This window comes from Dermacentor albipictus, chromosome 10 (assembly GCF_038994185.2).
Source record: "Dermacentor albipictus isolate Rhodes 1998 colony chromosome 10, USDA_Dalb.pri_finalv2, whole genome shotgun sequence".
Lineage (NCBI taxonomy): Eukaryota > Metazoa > Arthropoda > Arachnida > Ixodida > Ixodidae > Dermacentor > Dermacentor albipictus.
Window position 1 is genome coordinate 63,567,596 of NC_091830.1, and position 7,514 is coordinate 63,575,109.

At 44.3% G+C, this 7,514-nt stretch overlaps 1 long non-coding RNA gene across 1 annotated transcript in view; it reads right to left on the reverse strand.

The window, feature by feature from the left end:
• LOC139050790 (uncharacterized) overlaps positions 1–5,717 on the reverse strand; it is a 77,613-nt gene extending 71,896 nt beyond the window's left edge. The window contains exon 1 of the long non-coding RNA XR_011509079.1: positions 5,584–5,717. This is a non-coding gene — a long non-coding RNA (uncharacterized lncRNA). The remainder of the gene's footprint in view (positions 1–5,583) is intronic.
• Between the last annotated feature and the right edge of the window lie 1,797 nt (positions 5,718–7,514).

Sequence of the window (7,514 nt, forward strand, 5' to 3'; positions counted from 1 at the left end):
ATTCTTTAAGCGGAGTTGCTGACTAGCGAGCAGGACGGACGCCATGAAGGTATCAGTCAGAGGCAACGTGCACATGAGTATATACGTAGCGCAATTCGAAACCATTGTATCTACTGAAAACGTTTACTTCCTCATTAACGTGCAGCCGTGGATGCAAAAGGGAGCTTTGTGGTTCTTTGTTTCTTTCGTTTCCTCCGTACAGCAGGTGCTGCAATGGCCGCGAATGCGCGGAGGCAAGCGCGACGAAGCGGCGGTGCCAGGACGTAGCCATGGTAACGAAACCCGGCGAGGCTTGCTAAGGAAAACTTCGCTTTTCAAATACAGAGCTTTAGAACGAGAAGCCAAGCGCGCGCGCTGGTGAGGCACAGACAGGAAGACAAACAAGCGCGCAGGAAATAACTTCTTTCTGAAGCGGGCAACATTATAGGCCGCCTTCAAACGTGAACCACGCAGCGGTCGCAAGTGCCACCAGTCAAAGTCCCTCCGCGCCTACGCTGCAGCTCATATGCTTTGCAATTTATTACTGCAATAGTGGGTCACGAAATTGCAGGGCCTCAGAATGACTCTGAAGGTGCAATGACTCTGAAGGTGACGCTTGTGTAAACCTTCCCGCACTTGAAGACTTGCTGAAGCCTTTGAGACACAGGTATATCGCAAGGAGCGCTTCACTATTTGTACAAATAATATTGAGACGGCGAAAACATGACGCGCACTTGCAAATTACGCTTCTCGAGATGGAAGCTGAGCATTGCGTTGTTGTCGAAAGAGCGTATGCGTTTTGCTGCGTGGAATTCGCCGTGTTGTTCAACTCGTATTAATTCCGTCGCCTAACAATATGTACTCTCCGTAGCTGAGATATTCGCTACACTTCATAAGCCTTTCTGGACTTAGAAGGGGAGGGGGAACGGAGCGCGCTGGTAGATGTTCCTGATTAACTTTTTCACGGCGAAAATCACACAACGACGAAATGGAGACCATGCGACAGAAGCGCTGGCTGTCAAGTGAAAGTTTATTTTGAAAAGAGGGTTGAAAAAAAACATAACAAAAGGTGATTTCAAAAGATCGACTACACAAGGTCAATCCCTGAGCTTGAGAATGCTTAATCATTGCCAATGCCACTCTGACTTACCCGAAGCTTAGCAGCAGCTGCTAGGGGCAAGCAGCGCGTTGTAATTTTCTTTATTTTGTTTTGAAATCTTTTTAGGAGAAATCGTGCATTATACACACGTTAGACAAATAATCAATTCATGCCATTTCGCGGTGCGACGAGGAAATACGATAGAAGCGTGCGTGGGTCGACTGATAGACGCTGGGATTGATATTACTCCACTTGCAAGCAACGAAGCTATTACCACTCGCCTGAGAAACAATATGTACGCTTATTCTGAATGAGGGTCGTGTGAAACAATATCAGGCTCTCCGGAACTAGGAAACACGAGGCACTGCTTCAATTTGAGCCTAATCGTCACTCTATAAACTGAAATCCCGAGGTGGCCGTTAAGGATATAGAGAGGTTCCTTTATCAGACGTTTTGAAAACAGCGTTGTTGCACCACTTCGTACACGTGCCATGAAATGCTTGCCGTTGTATGTAAATGTCAGAATGAAGTTCGTTGAAGAAACTATGAAATATCTCAAATAAATGTTTCATAAGATATATACTAAACGGGAAATGTGCGTGGTTGTCGTAAAGCGCTTTTCCAAACATGAAATTAGCACCCACATCTCAAGTAATCTTTGGCAAGTTAGAACAGCGCAACATCATTTACCTGCACAACCATAACACTAGAGGTTTGACAGTAAAGTGGCTAATTACAATGGTTTTATAGTTCCAAAATGCACGCTGTTTAACTGGCAAGCACTTTGGCTCATTTAACTCATTTAGTAAACAGATTACAAGCGCTCATGGGGCATATCGCTTCTTAGAGTAAACATCCTACGTGAGCTTGCGAACGGCAAAATTGTCACCGTGTGCTATCAGTTCAGGGCCGCTTGCCCTACACATATGGGTTGTTCTTCATGATAACTTGTGCTGGGTGGGTCAAAGCCTCCAGCGGTCTAACGAGTGTCGGTTGCCTGGTCATTTGGATGGAACGGCCTTGTGAGTTTGAACAGGTATTCCAAGTGTTGTGGTACGGCGTAGGCGGCAGTGGACTTTTGATTTTAAGTCTACAGCTTCAGTGGACTACATTATCATGCATCTTGAACAAATTTATAAAAATTGAAGATCAACCATGTAACCTTTATGTGGTATAGGTGGTGTTCAGGCGCAGAAATGACAGACCTTGATTTCCATGCTTAAGATGCCTGCAGGTACAACACACCACCACATATATCGCCGACAAAGTTCAATGCCTGCTCGGAGAGGTGGAGGGTGGCTGCGTAAGTGGGTCCAGGAATTATGATGAATGGTCTCAAAAAGTTAATGTCCTGGCGATATGGGTAATAGGCCTACTGCTCCCAATTCACACGTAGCAGCGGTAACTGGCGAGAGAAACCATCTCTTCCAAACACGATCAATCATGATTGGTTCTACGTGACCATGGTGTGTAAATGCTGCAGGGAGTCCCGGAAGTAATGGTAAGTGCAGAAAGTTGCCAAAGTTTGTTTTGGGTGTTAAACTTAACTTTTGTTGAAAGCGCAATAAGAGAAAAACACACATAGCTCAATCGGCTGTGTGTACTGACTCGCAACCTACTTATACAGTAAAGTTAACGAGCCTACAAAGTTTGAGGAAAGCAGTTAGCTCGATGCTACACAGGTGCTGGTTTCTTTTCGTTTTGAAGAGTAATTTGAATAGCGTGCGGTTTTCCTCGCAGGTATACAAAAACGAAGGTTTAGTGCCACGTATTCTTTTACCTCTCAATTTCAGAATCACTTGGTGTGTAAAGCCACGGCCGCTGGATAATTTTTTATCCAGCGACCGCGCTAAAGCATGAGCCTGTTATTTCTGCTGCAAGAATTTCCCTTCAAGCTCAAGAAAACAAGAAAGTGACAAACCATATTAGCACACATTAAATGACTCAGACATATGCAGGGAATACGAATTTTCTAAGCAATAAAATACAACTAATAAAACATTTGTATCAGTAAAAAACGCTGCGATAGACTTAGCGTAAGGAAAGTTTTTCAACGAAATGTGACTTTATTACAAATTGCAGTCGGCAACAAAATGGTTTACGAAGGTGTGTAGGGGATACCAATGAGTAGAGTTCAGCCTAAACGTGGCGCTTGAGGTAAGTTTAGCAAAGACGCTAGCGACGTCACAAGAGGCTAAACTCGCGTAACGACTGCGTCCTATGCGGAACGATACATGGTGTTTTTTTTTTTAGCTGCACAACATTTTTAACATTACAATATATATCGCCTGCAACCTTATGTTTACCCTTTCAGTGTACGGATAGGTGGCCTCAAGATACAGAGCAATTTCCGCAATTAGGTGTCTAATTAGCGAAGTTACGCTAATTACTTTCGAGTTATGAACAATAGGTGGAGCCAAATAAGCACTTTGGGGTCCGTCCTCGACATTCCCTATCCAAACGATCACATTTTGAATAGCGGATTTCACGTGGGAGCTACGCGAAGAACTAGTTCCCTTGGCGGTCTCTATGGCACCGAAACTAGCTGGATAAAAAGCGTCTGTGTCGTCATTGTCACCGCCCCCCTTGCCTTTTGTCACGTCTTCGAGGTCACCACCAGTCTGGCCTCGAAAGCAGCTTGCGTAAACTCCTTGATGTCTGTGGCGTTGGCCTAGCACTTCAATGACAGCAGTCCGTGAAATTTACTTCGTCGTTCCGTTGGGTAAAAGCTAGCTGGTATATACTCTCTGTCCTTCTGTAAGTGTACACTTCCAGCGACCAAATGCCGTTTCATGGGCCCCTAAAGGATGGCGAAGTAAATCTGGCGGCCCGTCAACCAATTGCGGTCATTGAATCGTGGACATTCTGTTGCTCTATGTCATTGCCTTCATGGCATCGTTGTGATAGTCATAGCCGCGCATTCGTTTCATAACGCCATTGTGATGCTGTCGGGGTCATTCTGTAGCCGCCATTAAAAATGCGTCATTCAATTCTCATCATGCTATCCTCGTTACGTCTACGTGTTCACGCCAACGTCGTCATATGCTCATCGCCCTCCAATCGTCTACAGGACACTGTCGCCACACCACCGTTGTTATACCATCGTCATCACATGAGAATTGTCATCCCATTGTCAACGTGCTGCTGACGCTCCATCGACGTCACTCTTCGTCATTCCATCGTAATCACTGCGTCGTCGTTATGCAGTCGTCATTACGACGCCGTAATTATTCAGTCATATTCATGCCAGCATGGTCATCGCTTACCCTGGCGATCGACTGTCGTATCAAAGATGCCCGAAACACTGTAACACGTACTGTGCGACTGCCCAGCATATATGCTGGAGCGAAGGACGTTAAACAGTTTCCTAGCCAGCGTTGGCAGGCAACCACTGTCGGTGGAAGCTATCCTCGGCCCATGGCCTGACACTGCAATTTCAATGCGTGCAATAAAAATATTGTTGAAGTTTCTGCAGGACACCAAGCTCGACTAGCGGCTTTAGCGAGACAACTGTCTCATGTACACACGCACTCACCACTTCTCTCATCATCATCATCCATCCCAAAACTTTCGCTCCTCTTCCCTCTTCCCCAGTGCAGAGTAGCAGAATAGAGCGCACTAGCTCAGGCCGACCTCTATGCCTTTCCTATCAATAAATTCTATTCAATTTAATATTCAAGTCGTATCAAAGTGGGCAAATCGCGGCGACACTTTATGTGTCACGTAGCTGAAGCGTTCGAAATCTAAGACTGTCAGCTACAGACTGCAAATACAGATGTGTTCAGCAATATGGTGGGTCGCTGCAATACGTCAGTCCTAACACGTTAACATCGACAGTGATCCTGAGAAGGATTCTGCGGATTTTTTGTTGATTTTGCTTGCGACCATTACTGGAGTCTTAAAAGCTGTTAGAAGCACAATTGAAACATCCACTTGAGTGCCCCTGAGGCGTTGATGAATTATTTTCCCTTGGCTTCATAAAAATTAACGTACAGTTTACTTATTAACTTGCGCATTGCACTTTTCACACATATGCACTTCGCTTTCCAGTTCAAAAAGTGCATAACTCGACGCGGTGACTCGGCCGGTTTGGTGTAGCGCTTTTGAGTATGGGAGGTCGTGGGCTCGATCAGCACCGAGACGGCCGCATTGCTACACAAGGACGAATGCAAAAAAAAAAATCTTTTTTTTTTTCAGACCTTCGTGAGGTCAAGCTATGTAGAATGCCTCCACTTTGACGTCACTCAGCAAACGGGCTGTTTCACAGCGTTAGATCCTAGAAATCGTTTTAAAAGCACATGCAGCAAGCGCTGCTGAAATATGGCGAACTCGGCCCTAATTGATGAAACTTGTTAACGACGCAGATAAAGCCATTTCTGACGCAACGTTATTACGTTATACCAGCTATACGGGCAACTATTTCGCTTCGTCTATCGCTTAACTAGCGTTTTATCTGCACAATAAATCTCCGGTGAAACTGCGCATTAATATTTAAGACATCTTACCAGATCAAGGCTCCCAGCTCCAGCGCCACATCCATTATGTAGTAATTGGCTCGTCACGTTGCACACGTGGTCTATAATCGGCTGAAGTGCAGCTTGCCGTTATTTTCTTTTTCTTTTGCCTAATCCCCTTTCACCACCTGTAAACGAGGATAGCGGATTGCCACGTGCTGCCCACGAAGCGTATACTTTTTTTTTCAGATTTGACTGAGATAAAGGTGAAACTTCATTATTTTATTGTTCCTGCACAATTTCTAGTGCTTCTAGGCGCTTGTCCTTGTCTTTCTTTTCCTTATCTCTTGAATTCCGTCTTTTTGCTTAATCGAGCACGTGGCAGCTGAAATTCTGTGCGTTGAAAAGTTTATAGCATATTTATAGCCGTGCTCCTCTGGTATGGCCATGCGAAGCGAACCCGACTTCCTAATGCTTAAATACACAACATGAAGGGACATATTATTGGGCTATTGCTAACCAGGAAATTACAAAAGAGACAATTTCGAAGTCACAATTTCGCACATTGTTTGCTGTGCCCCGGAAAGTGTGTTTCTTCACAGTTCACAGAATGAAACCAATAAGCTCAGGTAAACCTAATTCGACACCAGCAGTTACAGATGTCTATGGTACAGGCAAACATTCTGGAACTTCCGCGGGACAAATCCCTTACTCTGTAAGAAGCAATACTAGTCGGATACAAATACTAGTGACGCAACTTGAAATAATGTAATCTCTTGTAGAAGTGTACATACGCACATTACATATGAGAAAAATTAACAACAGAGGTAGACTGCGAGATAGTTAAAAAGAAGGAAGTTAACCAAGGTGTCGTCCCTTTCGCTCACTTTCATGGGGGGAAATGGGGGAAAAAATAAGAGTAAGAAGGAAAGAATGAGAAGGTGAGCTGGTGTGCGCTTACCCTAAAATGACCCTTCGCTCTCGTATAATCTAGAGCGCTCGTGAAGTCTAGTTGACTTCAAGTAGCGCATTGGTGCTTTGGTAGACTTGTGCATACTATAGAGTTATTTAGCCAACGTGCCGGAATCTCCGTTTCCAAAATCTGAGGCTAACTTTCTCGATGGAATCATATGCGACCGATATAGTGGCGCTGATAACAGCGCTGAAGTGACGTGAGCAGAAGCACTTACCTTGGTCGTCTGCTATGATTTGGCTACAATAGCTCCCTTCTGTTTCCTCGCGCTATCCCTGCGCGCTCGCATAGTATCCTGCTATCCATTGCTAACTCTTTTTTTAGTGCTAATTTTGTAAATGGTGCACGTAGAGTAATTCCTTAGCGTATCTTCTATATAATCCCGTTCATCACGATCACGGGCACGACATCATTATTCAATAAGAAAATATCGCGCCGAGTAAATAGAGCTTACACAGTTTCGTAAAAAAAGCAAGATCTCAAAGCTCACTCGAAAAATCTTCGCATCCTCTGAGGAGCAGTGTAGTTGAACCGAAGTGTCAGTTCCTCCATAATTCTAGTCACTGGATGTTGCAAATAACCAGCATATTACACGGTGCATATATACCGGGTGTTTAAGCGAAGACTTTCCAAATTTTTTAAAGGTTGCCTGTGGCAGATGACTCAATTCTATTTGATGAGCCGGTCTACTCGAAGCGGCGGACACTACTTGCACAATGAATTAAATGCAAAATTTACTAGTTAACAAGAATTCACTAATTAACTAATAGGTAATTATCTTATGACCCATAGTGCAATTTACAAATTCTAGCAGTGGACTTAGCAAAGCGGATTCATTTGGAACGAATTCTCAGGACGGCAACAGTTTCGAGACATAAATTCCCGAACTTTGTGGAGAAATGCATTGGCGTTCCAGTTACTAGTGTGCTTGAGTGCATGAAGCGAAGTTTTCTTAACAAACTAACTGGAACGCCAATGCATTTCTCCGCAATGTTCGGGAATTATAACT